We start from the raw sequence: 14160 nt of genomic DNA on the forward strand, positions 1-14160 counted from the left end.
CTAGGGTTCTGTCTGTGCATTTTCTTTTTTACTTAAAAAATTTTTTCTTAATAATTTTTTTTTATTTAATAACTTTATTTTATTTTATCTTCTTTCTTTCTTTCTATTTTTTCTCCCTTTTATTCTGAGCCGTGTGGATGAAAGGCTCTTGGTGCTCCAGCCTGGGGTCAGGGCTGTGCCTCTGAGGTGGGAGAGCCAAGTTCAGAACCCTGGTCCACAAGACACTTCCCAGCTCCACGTAATATCAAACGGCGAAAATCTCCCAGAGTTCTCCATGTCAACACCAACACCCAGCTTCACTCAGCGACGAGCAAGCTACAGTGCAGGACACCCTATGCCAAACAACTAGCAAGACAGGAACACAACCCCACCCATTAGCAGAGAGGCTGCCTAAAATCATAATAAGGCCACAGACACCCCAAAACACACCACCAGACATGGACCTGCCCACCAGAAAGACAAGATCCAGCCTCATCCACCAGAATACAGGCACTAGTCCCCTCCACCAGGGAGCCTGCACAACCCACTGAACAAACTTTAGCCACTGGGGACAGACACCAAAAACAACGGGAACTACGAACCTGCAGCCTGCAAAAAGGAGACCCCAAACACAGTAAGTTAAGCAAAATGAGAAGACAGAGAAACACACAGCCGATGAAGGAGCAAGGTAAAAACCCACCAAACCAAACAAATGAAGAGGAAATAGGCAGTCTACCTGAAAAAGAATTCAGAGTAATGATAGTAAAGATGATCCAAACTCTTGGAAACAGAATAGAGAAAATAAAAGAAATGTGTAACAAGGACCTAGAAGAACTAAAGAGGAAACAAACAATGATGAACAACACAATAAATGAAATTAAAAATTCTCTAGAATGGATCAATAGCAGAATAACTGAGGCAGAAGAACGGATAAGTGACCTGGAAGATAAAATAGTGGAAATAACTACTGCAGAGCAGAATAAAGAAAAAAGAATGAAAAGAATTGAGGACAGTCTCAGAGACCTCGGGGACAATATTAAACGCACCAACATTCGAATTATAGGGAACCAGAGGAAGAAGAGGAAAAGAAAGGAACTGAGAAAATATTTCAAGAGATTATAGTTGAAAAATTCCCTAATATGGGGAAGGAAATAGTTTATCAAGTCCAAGAGGCACAGAGAGTCCCATACAGGATAAAGCCAAAGTGAAACAGGCCAAGACACATATTAATCAAACTATCAAAAATACAATGCAAAGAAAAAATATTAAAAGCAGCAAGGGAAACACAACAAATAACACACAAGGGAGTCCCCATAAGGTTAACAGCTGATGTTTCAGCAGAAACTCTGCAAGCCAGAAGGGAGTGGCAGGACATATTTAAAGTGATAAAGGAGAAAAACCTACAACCAAGATTACTCTACCCAGCAAGGATCTCATTCAGATTTGATGGAGAAATTAAAGCCTTTACAGACAAGCAAAAGCTAAGAGAATTCAGCACCACCAAACCAGCTCTACAACAAATGCTAAAGGAACTCCTCTAGGCAGGAAACACAAGAGAAGGAAAAGACCTACAATAACAAACCCAAAACAATTAAGAAAATGGTAATAGGAACATACATATTGATAAATACCTTAAATGTAAATGGATTAAATGCTCCAACCAAAAGACATAGATTGGCTGAATGGATACAAAAACAAAACCCATATATATGCTGTCTATAACAGACCCACTTCAGACCTAGGGACACATACAGACTGAAAGTGAGGGGATGGAAAAACATATTCCATGCAAATGGAAATCAAAAGAAAGCTGAAGTAGCAATTCTCATATCAGACAAAATAGACTTTAAAATAAAGACTATTACAAGAGACAAAGAAGGACACTACATAATGATCAAGGGATCGATCCAAGAAGAAGATATAACAATTGTAAATATTTATGCACCCAACCTAGGAGCACCTCAATACATAAGGCAAATGCTAACAGCCATAAAAGGGGAAATCGACAGTAACACAATCATTAGAAGGGGACTTTAACACCCCACTTTCACCAATGGATAGATCATCCAAACAGAAAATTAATAAGGAAACACAAGCTTTAAATGATACATTAAACAAGATGGACTTAATTGATATTTATAGGACATTCCATCCAAAAACAACATAATACACATTCTTCTCAAGTGCTCATGGAACATTCTCCAGGATAGATCATATCTTGGGTCACAAATCAAGCCCTGGTAAATTTCAGAAAATTGAAATCGTATCAAGTATCTTTTCTGACCACAACGCTATGAGACTAGATATCAATTACAGGAAAAAATCTGTAAAAAATCCAAACACACGGAGGCTAAACAATACACTACTTAATAACCAAGAGATCACTGAAGAAATCAAAGAGGAAATCAAAAAATACCTAGAAACAAATGACAATGAAAACACGACGACCCAAAACCTATGGGATGCAGCAAAAGCAGTTCTAAGAGGGAAGTTTATAGCAATACAATTCTACCTTAAGAAACAAGAAACATCTCAAATAAACAACTAACCTTATACCTAAAGCAATTAGAGAAAGAAGAATTAAAAACCCCAAAGTTAGCAGAAGGAAAGAAATCATAAAGATCAGATCAGAAATAAATGAAACAGAAATGACGGAAACTATAGCAAAGATCAATAAAACTAAAAGCTGGTTCTTTGAGAAGATAAATAAAATTGATAAACCATTAGCCAGACTCATCAAGAAAAAAAGGGAGAAGACGCAAATCAACAGAATTAGAAATTAAAATGGAGAAGTAATAACTGACACTGCAGAAATACAAAGGATCATGAGAGATTACTACAAGCAACTCTATGTCAATAAAATGAACAACCTGGAAGAAATGGACAAATTCTTAGAAATGCACAACCTTCTGAGACTGAACCAGGAAGAAATAGAAAATATGAACAGGCCAATCACAAGCACTGAACTTGAAACTGTGATTAAAAATCTCCAACAAACAAAAGCTCAGGACCAGATGGATTCACAGGCGAATTCTATCAAACATTTAGAGAAGAGCTAACACCTTTCCTTCTCAAACTCTTCCAAAATATAGCAGAGGGAGGAACACTCCCAAAGTCATTCTACGAGGCCACCATCACCCTGATACCAAAACCAGACAAAGATGTCACAAAGAAGGAAAACTACAGGCCAATATCACTGATGAACATAGATGCAAAAATCCTCAACAAAATACTAGAAAACAGAAACCAACAGCACATTAAACGGATCATACACCATGATCAAGTGGGGTTTATCCCAGGAATGCAAGGATTCTTCAATATACACAGATCAATCAATGTGATACACCATATTAACAAATTGAAGGAGAAAAACCATATGATCATCTCAATAGATGCAGAGAAAGCTTTTGACAAAATTCAACACCAATTTATGATAAAAACCCTCCAGAAAGTAGGCAGAGAGGGAACTTTCCTCAACATTATAAAAGCCATATATGACAAACCCATAGCCAACATCGTCCTCAATGGTGAAAAACTGAAACCATTTCCACTAAGATCAGGAACAAGACAAGGCTGCCCACTCTCACCACTCTTATTCAACATAGTTTTGGAAGTTTTAGCCACAGCAATCAGAGAAGAAAAAGAAATAAAAGGAATACAAATTGGAAAAGAAGAAGTAAAACTATCACTCTTTGCAGATGACATGATACCATACATAGAGAGTCCTAAAGATGCTACCAGAAAACTACTAGAGCTAATCAATGAATTTGGTAAAGTAGCAGGATACAAAATTAATGCACAGAAATCTCTAGCATTCCTATACACTAATGATGAAAAATCTGAAAGTGAAATTAAGAAAACACTCCCATTAACCATTGCAACAAAAAGAATAAAATAACTAGGAATAAACCTACCTAAGGAGACAAAAGATGTGTATGCAGAAAACTATAAGACACTGATGAAAGAAATTAAAGATGATACCAACAGATGGAGAGATATAGCATGTTCTTGGATTGGAAGAATCAATACTGTGAAAATGACTATACTAGCCAAAGCAATCTACAGATTCAATGCAATCCCTATCAAATTACCAATGGCATATTTTACAGAACTAGAACAAAAAATCTTAAAATTTGTATGGAGACACAAAAGACCCTGAATAGCCAAAGCAGTCTTGAGGGAAAAAAGCGGAGCTGGAGGAATCAGGCTCCCTGACTTCAGACTATCCTACAAACCTACAGTAATCAGGACAGTATGGTACTGGTACAAAAACAGAAATATAGATCAATGGAACAGGACAGAAAGCCCAGAGGTAAACCCACGCACATATGGTCACCTTATCTTTTTTTTTTTTTTTAAGGGCTTCAAATGCTTGGCTTATTTATTTATTTATTTATTTATTTATTGGCTGTGTTGGGTCTTCATTTCTGTGCGAGGGCTTTCTCCAGTTGTGGCAAGCGGGGGCCACTCTTCATTGCGGTGCACGGGCCTCTCACTATCGCGGCCTCTCTTGTTGTGGAGCACAGGCTCCAGACGCGCAGGCTCAGTAGTTGTGGCTCATGGGCCTAGTTGCTCCACGGCATGTGGGATCTTCCCAGACCAGGGCTCGAACCCGTGTCCCCTGCATTAGCAGGCAGATTCTCAACCACTGAGCCACCAGGGAAGCCCTGGTCACCTTATCTTTGACAAAGGAGGCAAGAATATACAGTGGAGAAAAGAGAGCCTCTTCAAAGAGTGGTGCTGGGAAAACTGGACAGGTACATGTATAAGTATGAAATTAGAACACTCCCTAACACCATACACAAAAATAAACTCAAAATGGATTAAAGACCTAAATGTAAGGCCAGGCACTATCAAACTCTTAGAGAAAAACATAGGCAGAACACTCTATGACATAAATGACAGCAAGATCCTTTTTGATCCACCTCCTAGAGAAATGGAAATAAAAACAGAAATAAACAAATGGGACCTAATGAAACTCCAAAGCTTTTGCACAGCAAAGGAAACCATAAACAAGACAAAAAGACAACCCTCAGAATGGGAGAAAATATTTACAAATGAAGCAATTGACAAAGGATTCATCTCCAAAATTTACAAGCAGCTCATGCAGCTCAATATCAAAAAAAACAAACAACCCAATCCAAAAATGGGCAGAAGACCTAAATAGACATTTCTCCAAAGAAGATATACAGGTTGCCAACAAACACATGAAAGAATGCTCAACATCATTAATCATTAGAGAAATGCAAATCAAAACTACAGTGAGATATCATCTCACACCGGTCAGAATGGCCATCATCAAAAAAGTCTACAAACAATAAATGCTGGAGAGGGTGTGGATAAAAGGGAACCCTCTTGCACTGTTGGTGGGAATGTAAATTGATACAGCCACCGTGGAGAACAGTATGGAGGTTCCTCAAAAAACTAAAAATAGAACTACCATACGACCCAGCAATCCCACTACTGGGCATATACCCTGAGAAAACCATAATTCAAAAAGAGACAGGTACCAAAATGTTCATTGCAGCTCTATTTACAATAGCCAGGACATGGAAGCAACCTAAGTGTCCATCGACAGATGAATGGATAAAGAAGATGTGGCACATATATACAATGGAATATTACTCAGCCATAAAAAGAAACGAAATTGAGTTATTTGTAGTGAGGTGGATGGACCTAGAGTCTGTTATACAGAGTGAAGTAAGTCAGAAAGAGGAAAACAAATACCGTATGCTAACACATATATATGGAATCTACGAAAAAAAAAAAAAGTCCTGAAGAACATAGGGACAAGATGGGAATAAAGACACAGACCTACTAGAGAATGGACTTGACGATATGGGGAGGGGGAAGGGTAAACTGTGACAAAGTGAGAGAGTGGCATGGACATATATACACTACCAGACATAAAATAGATAGCTAGTGGGAAGCAGCCGCATAGCACAGGGAGATCAGCTCGGTGCTTTGTGACTGCCTGGAGGGGTGGGATAGGGAGGGTGGGAGGGAGGGAGACGCAAGAGGGAAGAGATATGGGAACATATGTATATGTACAACTGAGTCACTTTGTTATAAAGCAGAAACTAACACACCCTTGTAACCCACACCCTTGTAACCTAACACCCAATAAAGATGTTAAAAAAAAAAAAGTCTACACGTAACAAATGCTGGAGAGGGTGTGGAGAAAAGGGAAGCCTCCTACACTGTTGGTGGGAATGTAAACTGGTACAGCCACTATGGAGAACAGTATGGACGTTCCTTAAAAAAACTAAAAATAAAGCTACCATGAGATCCAGCAATCCCACTCCTGGGCATATGTCCAGACAAAACTGTAATTCAAAAAGATACATGCACCCCTATGTTCACAGCAGCACTATTCACAATAGCCAAGGTTTTTTTTGTTTTGTTTTGTTTTGTTTTGTTTTGCGGTACGCGGGCCTCTCACTGTTGTGGCCTCTCCCGTTGCGGAGCACAGGCTCCGGATGCGCAGGCTCAGCGGCCATGGCTCACAGGCCCAGTTGCTCCGCGGCATGTGGGATCTTCCCGGACCGGGGCACGAACCCGCGTCCCCTGCCTCGGCAGGCGGAATCTCAACCACTGCACCACCAGGGAAGCCCTACATCTGTTTTATAAACTAAAATGGTGACATTTACTTGTTGTAAATTCAGTAATGGCCCCATAGCTCATAAGTGATGACACCAGGGTTAGAACCCGTATCTGGGTTCAAATAAATTAGGTCCTAACCTCTACTGTCACAGGTAGTCTTGTGATGACAAAATCGAAGGGAAAAAAGTACTGTAAAGCTACAGTTTTTATGTGTCTGAAGGTCATCCATGTAACAATCATGACAGTACAGTTATGTCTGGGGGTTCCGTGGATGGGGCCGTGGGTTGGGATGGTCAGAAAGTACAGACGTGTCTAACTCATGAACCGTCCTGGCCTTCTGGGCGGCTACACTTGGGCCTGCCAAAATCCCTTGGATTTCTGCCATCGGAAAGGAAGGGCCTGACAGTTGAATGATGTGTCTTCCTTGCCACCTACGCTCTTCTGCCGCTCCAGTCCCCCCTCTGCTCTGAAGCGGCGCTGTGTCTGCCAGTGACAGCACAGCCTGCCAACCACCGGTGCTGGGCACAGCGGCCTTTTGATTCAAGGACATAAAACAAGGGACACGGAGAGTGTTCCTCTGGGCTCGACGGGTGTCACTGCAGGAGTGGAGGTTAAGCTTGGAGGGACGGAGGTGTCACGTGTTTGTTAATAAACTTCTCTCGTGTGTGACGTGTAAGAGCCTCAAAAGCCCATGCCCCTGGCAGGCCCCCTCCTGCCTGGCTCCAGGCCAGGACTGATGAGTCCCATGGCTGTTTCAACACATGACCTTCCTCTTCAGAAGGTCAGCTATCAGCTGCTGCTTTGGAGGGTGGCGGCCTCGTGATCCTGAGGTCTTGGGTAAAAAAGCTTTCAGCGACAAGGCTGTTTTGAGAATTGCAGAAATTGGAACCGAGGGGTTTGGGATGTCCAGTGCTTATTTCAACAAGCTGACCCGTCTCTGTGGTTGCACAGAACCCAGAGAGAGCGCTGAGCCGTGCAGACAAAAAGGTGCAAATGTTCAGAGTTTAAGGCAGTTGTCGGCGTGGGCTTCCACTGAACACATCTGGGGGCAAGCCTGGGTATTCGGAGGGCCTGATGAAGCTGAGATTACCTGGTGCCCCAAGCCCCCCGTATGCTCGCGTTTGAGGCGCCACATTTATGGATGGGCTGCTTCTGCTGCACATCTGAGAGCATCTCGCTGCCCGGCAGACACCATGCTGGCCTTATCTTGTCAAATATCCCACAGCCGCAGCATGGCCGCTAACACCAGCGTCCATGCAGGGAGGTGACGTGCAGACCCGTGTGCGAGATTTTTAAGCGAAAGCTTAATCCAGTGTTTGCAGAGCTCCGGAAGGCCCACAGAGCCTGGACAGTCCCCCAGCATCAGGGCGCCAGCCGCTGGCCACGTGGGGCTGGGGAGCCGCCCATCTCCTGGCCCCCGAGGGCAGCTCCTCGCCGGGCTCTGAGTTCTGCCTGCACGTGGCTTTCCTTCCGGTCCTCGTACTGACCGCTGGCCCCTCGAGAGCACATCTGCAGCAACTGACGTCGATAAGCCCAAGGGAAGAGCGCACTGTGTGTGTCCAGAGACAGGGTCCCCCAGAAGTTTCCCGAAGTGTGAGGTGCGCGAATCTGGAGGCTCTTGGACAAAGCCAGCATCTCATTGAATCTTTTTCCGATTCTCATTCTTCCAAAAGTCTTCTGAGGACTTTCTGGATCCTCAAGGGGAACGTCTGTAAGTCTGTCTGGTGCTTTGTCCAGCTTTCCCACTCCCTAACATGCATCTCAGAAGCAACCAAATTTATCTAGAATGTTGTAATGCTGCTTTGTTTTTAACATATTATCTTTACTCTTAACTTCTATTTATTGACAGGAAACACAGTGTTGCTTTATGGCAGTGATGTAAAAATCGCCCTGGTGGTTACCAAACGTCTGCAGTTTGAGGCCACGGCCTCTACATTTAGCGGGAGGGATTTGTGATCTGGGCTCCGTGCCGGAACCAGAAAGCCACGTCTGAGTCAGCCGGCACGGTGACCCATCTGAGGGCCTGGGGAGGGGGTGCCCTGGGACATCTGCGAACATGCCCACTCTTGCTCCACTGGAGATGACGACCAGCTCCGGCTGGGGGGCCCCCAAGAGCCTGCGGGGAAACTTGGTGAAAGCCAGCGGAGCAGCAGGCTTGGACAGCTCAGGTCACTGCAGCGGTTCTGAGCGCTGTCAGCTCCTGTGAGAGGATGGGAAGCCTGCTGTGCGGAATCTGGGTGCAGGTTACACACCCGCCCGGGGGCTGGGGGTGGCAGGTGGGTTTGTTATTTGCTAAGTTGTGATTAAAGTCCCCAAGTTCAGGCTTCCCTGGTGGCGCAGTGGTTAAAAATCCGCCTGCCAATGCAGGGGACATGGGTTCGAGCCCTGGTCCGGAAAGATCCCACATGCCATGGAGCAACTAAGCCCGTGCGCCACAACTACTGAGCTCATGTGCCACAACTACTGAAGCCCGCGCACCTAGAGCCTGTGCTCTGCAACGAGAAGCCACCACAGTGAGAAGTCCGCGCACCACAACAGAGTAGACGCCGCTCACCTCAACTAGAGAAAGCCCGCGCGCAGCAACGAAGACCCAACGCAGCCAAGAATAAATAAATAAATTTATATATATATAAAAAAAGGCCCCAAGTTCAGGAAAGGCAACACCGCCATCTTGTGGACAATAGTGTGCACAGCACCCGCGATGCCTGCTGATTGGGATCCAGGCTCAGAACCATTTTTAGCATCAGACCGGTTTCTGACCCTGCTGACAGTGGCAAAGGGGGATTTGTGGCCTCCTTGCCTCTCCAGCCACGGCAGGTCACCACCCACGGAGCCACCACACCTAAGAGCCTGCGTGCCGCAGACACCGTGCTGGGTTCCAGACCTATCTGTCCCCTCAAATCCCCCCTCACAGCCCCAGGACTGGGCGCTAACACCAGCATTCCCTGCAGACCTGCCTTCACTGCCAGGCAGGGGCCCTGGGGACACTGTGTAGCTCGGGAGAGGTGGAAGTGGGACTGCGGAGAGAAGCATGTCTTTTAACTTCCCTTTTCTGTGTTTAGAGGGAACTTGCCCTGTAGGTCTCAGGTCACACAGCTGGGCTGTAAGAGCAGCTCCCAGGCCCGTCCCTCTGGGCCTGTGTCTTCAGCTGTCAGTGGGGACAATGGCGCTCCTGTAACAGGCCCCCTCGGGGTCTTCAGACTGAATGCAAGTCATCACCCGGAACATGCCTGCACCCAACAGCCCTCCGTCAAGGCAGCTGGGATTGTGCTTCCCGGGCAGGAACTGGATTTGCAGGAAGTGAGGTCTTGTGGGCTCCTGGGATGGGTGGGTGGGGACTGTGTCCTATTCCCACACAGCAGCCCCAGGGGGCAGGACTCTGTGGGGAGAGCCAGGGCAGGGGGCCAAGCCTGGTCAGAAAGACCCTGTCCGTAAGGGGCCGTGATGCGGGGCGCCCAGGGTGATGGTCGCTGTCAAAGCCAGGGGACCCTCTGCAGGTGGCTGAGTTGCGTTGTCGATACCCACGTGTGCGTCCTCGGTGGGCAGACCATAGAACTGTTGGTCCAAACTGGGACACTTCCGAGAGGGAAGGGACGCTCTCGTAACAACTATGCCAGGACAGGGGCACCTCGGACGGGCGTTGCCCCAGGCAAGCAAGGACGACGGTCACTCTTGTCATCAGGTGTGCAGGTGGCAAGTGAAGACGTGGATGGAGATGAGATTCTCGAGGGGAAAGAAGGGACTCCTGGGATCAGACCTTGAGGGACCATCTGCCAAGACTTGAGGGTAGCGGGAAGGAGGCAGCGGGACGGCCAGTAGCGACGGGGGAAGAGCACGTTCCCCGGGCCTGACTGCTGCCCAGAGGGCACCTGCTGGGATTACCCCTTCGGGGTGGCTGGGAGTATCGCAGAGCCGGTGAGAGGTGGACCCCAGAGCAGGGCGAGGGGAAGGAGCAAGTGCCCGTGGCAGTCCTCTCTGGAGCAGCGTGGAAAAGAGCCGCACCTCTCTCCCAGGAAAACAGCGTTTGCAATAGCTAAGGCAGCTCTCTGGTCTCCCTCCTTCCCTGCCAGAGTTATCAAGGAGGGACTAAATTTTGCTCAGGAAGTGCTGTCTAGTGCACAGGAATGAGGGCTGCGTTTCTCCAGTGGATGGAAAATACGTACTGAGCCTCTGCTACGAGCCAGGTGTGGTGGGAAAATTCACAGCAACGTACTTGAAACGGACAAGCCTGGGGGGGGTGGGTTCCAGCCTTTGTCACCCATCCACACCAGGCTCTGTGGTAGACGGGCTACGGCCCGCCCCCGCCCCTAGGAACCGTCCCCCACCCCCGACACTTGTCACCTCCCACCACCATGGGAACAGTGGATGCCAACCGCTCCACTCGACTGGTCCAGAGACAGAGTCGCCTTCCAGCTGGACCCCTCGCGGGGCCCGTCTCCCCGTCTCCAGACTGGGCCGATCATCCCTCCGCCCTGCCCACGGCTGAGGCCGGGTAACTAGCGGCGGGGCGACCCAGAGAGATGGTCTCTACAGCGGTGGGACTGTGGGCAGACCCCTGGGCTGAAGTGGGTCTCCAGAAAGTGGCGAGGCCTTGGAGGAGAGCGGAGAGGGCAGCGGAGAAGATGGGGGGGGCCCTGGGCAGGCAGCAGGCCTGCTCTGCCCTCCCAAGGCTCGCGGGGCCCTGCTGTCTCCGCCCACGTGCGCTCAGTGGCTCTGCCCTCGTCCGGTGGATTTTACGAGCTGAGGTTCTCTGCCCTGAACTGGTTGCAGCGGGGCGTCCGTCCCTGAACCACTGGCAAATACCGACTGCTCAGATTTTAGAGAAGACACTGGATTTAAACCTTCGCAACAGCCTCCCCCTTGCTGGAGTTTTAGTGTCACAACATCTCCATCCCTGGCCGTCTTGTCCGGCCAGGCTGCCCTCCCGACTCCATCCCCCTCACTCCTGCCACGGTGCCGCTGGCCTCCTGCCCTGGGGCTTTGCTTGCGCTGTGAGGTTGGAAGTCAGGGCGGCGTGGACAGCGCTGGGCAGGCCTGGGCTCGGGCCCCAGCTCCAGCCTCAGCAGCTGCTCTCAGCATTCCCAGAGCCTCAGTTTCCTCATCTGTAAATGGGAATCACTCCCTCAGGCTTCGGGGCTGGGAGGTGCGGAGAACATCCAGCCCAGAGCAGAGATAAATGCTGTTTCTTCCTCCTTTCCTCGAAGACTAAGAATTAGCTAGTCGAGAAGTAAGTCATAAAGAGAAAAACAAATACCGTATGCTAACACATATATATGCAATCTAAAAAAAAAAAATGGTCCTGAAGAAGCTAGGGGCAGGACAGGAATAAAGACGCAGATGTAGAGAATGGACTTGAGGACACGGGGAGGGGGAAGGGTAAGCTGGGATGAAGTGAGACAGTGGCACGGACATATATACACTACCAAATGTAAAACAGGTAGCTAGTGGGAAGCAGCCGCATAGCACAGGGAGATCAGCTCGGCACAGGGAGGGGGAAGGGTAAGTTGGGACGAAGTGAGAGAGTAGCCCTGACATATATACACTACCAAATGTAAAATAGCTAGTGGGAAGCAGCCGCATAGCACAGGGAGATCAGCTCGGTGCTTTGTGACCACCTAGAGGGGTGGGATAGGGAGGGTGGGAGGGAGACGCAAGACGGAGGGGATATGGGGATATATGTATATGTATAGCTGATTCACTTTTTGTTATACCGCAGAAGCTAACACACCATTGTAAAGCAATTATACTCCAATAAAGATGTAAAAAAATTAGCTAGTCGAGAAATGCAAATGCAATCAGAAAAGAAAAAAAAAAGGAAAAAAAAAAACCAAAGACGAGAAAGAGACCTGGGGTCACTCTACCGATTTTGATAAACTGCAAATAATGCAGCAGCTTTCTGTGGTGAACAGGAATCACGGAGCAGCTTTTGTTTCTATCCAAGAAGAGATCAAAATGGACTTTATATTCCAACAAATATAAAGCCACAAACAGAACAACATGGCCCTCCTGCAGAAGTGTTATGCCCCTAGATGACCGATAGAGGGCAGGGCTGTGCAACCCTCAGCTGCCCTAGATCCGGAGGGCAGAGAAGGTCCAGCCCTCTGAGATGGAAGATGGGGTGGGTGGTGCAGAGGAGCAATGCGGGGGCAGGCATCGGAGTGCCTCAAGCCAGCATGGGAGAGCCGGCTCAGGGCTTTCTGGACAAGGTACCAGCCGGGAGAGCTCAGCTTGGGCCAAGCCACTGAACATGGGGATCCTCGTCTGAAAGTGAGGTGCTGCTTAGCTGCCATGGGGCGGTGAGGACACCTCAGTGCACAGAAGTTCCTGGAAATGAACTGGTGCACTTAGTCACCGTATAGAACGGAAGCCAGAAAACCATCACAACTCTAACTTCCAAAGAGGGGGACGACAGATTCCGGAACCTACATCTGGGTGAGTGTGACGGTGGTCCCAGAGTCCAGATGTATAAACATCTGTAATACAGACAACAGCTGGTGCCTTTTCAAAGCTTTATGCACGTCATCTCCTTGGAGGCTCTCAGCAGCCCCCGAGGTAGGTGCTGTGGTTACCCCCATTTAAAGATGGGAAAATGGGCAAGACGAGGGTAGGTGGTTTGCTGCAGGTCACCCAGCTGGGAAGTGGTGGGGTCGGGATTTGAACCCGCCGCTGGCTGGAGCCAAAGCTGGTGACGTCAACCATTATGGCACCTACTGCCTTTCAGAACAAAAGCCGCCCATGAACAAGTCAGAGCAGGTCAGCACCAAGGCCACTTGCAGCCCTGGAAACGGAATTCATCTGAATTCCAGAATAGCCCAAGACTGTTGGACAACAGGCTGGAGAGATCTGGGGTCCATCTGAACCACAGACCCCAAAGCAATGAGAGAGGAGGAGAGCCGTGCACGGGAAAGGAGGGGAGAACAGTCACCCCCACGGGTGGGGTCTGTAGGGTGCGGGCTGGGAATGCCAGGGGGAGCAGGCTCTGTGCTGGGGAGGGGTGGAGGGTGGCTGCAGCCTTGAACCCTGGGCGCTGTGTTAACTGACTACTAATGACACTCTACTGAGCCCTTACTGTGAGCCCACCATACTGCCAGGCACAAGTAGAGGAAGATCTGGTGGTCAGAGCGATGGCTTGAGAGCAAGTGGGATGGAAAACAGGCCTGGGAGACACTGTCCGTGCTCGTGTTACTGCATCCCCCTTGCGATGATGCCCCCGGGCAGTGGTTGTACTCTTCCGTAGGATGTGAATTCGCAACGTGAGGAGGGTCCGTGAGTGAACTTCTGTTGCCTCCAAAGCCAGCTGCTGTCTGACTCCTGCCTGGCTGCCATTGCCAGAAGGACAACATACGCACAAGTGGGCAGTCTGACCATCCCTCAGAGGAAGTGGGCGGCTGGGCTGTTTCAGCCATCTTCTGCCCTTCTAGGGCTTGTAGGGTAAGTGTGGGAAGTGAAGGGGGTTCCCTGTAACACACATGAAGTAAGGGGGATTTCAACCCAGTGCACTGTAATGGAAGCGTCATAAGCTTTCCCTTCAGTCATGTGGACAGAGGCGCGGAGTCCTTATCCAGCCATCTGTATCCA

Source organism: Stenella coeruleoalba (assembly GCF_951394435.1).
Source record: "Stenella coeruleoalba genome assembly, chromosome: 20".
Taxonomy (NCBI): domain Eukaryota; kingdom Metazoa; phylum Chordata; class Mammalia; order Artiodactyla; family Delphinidae; genus Stenella; species Stenella coeruleoalba.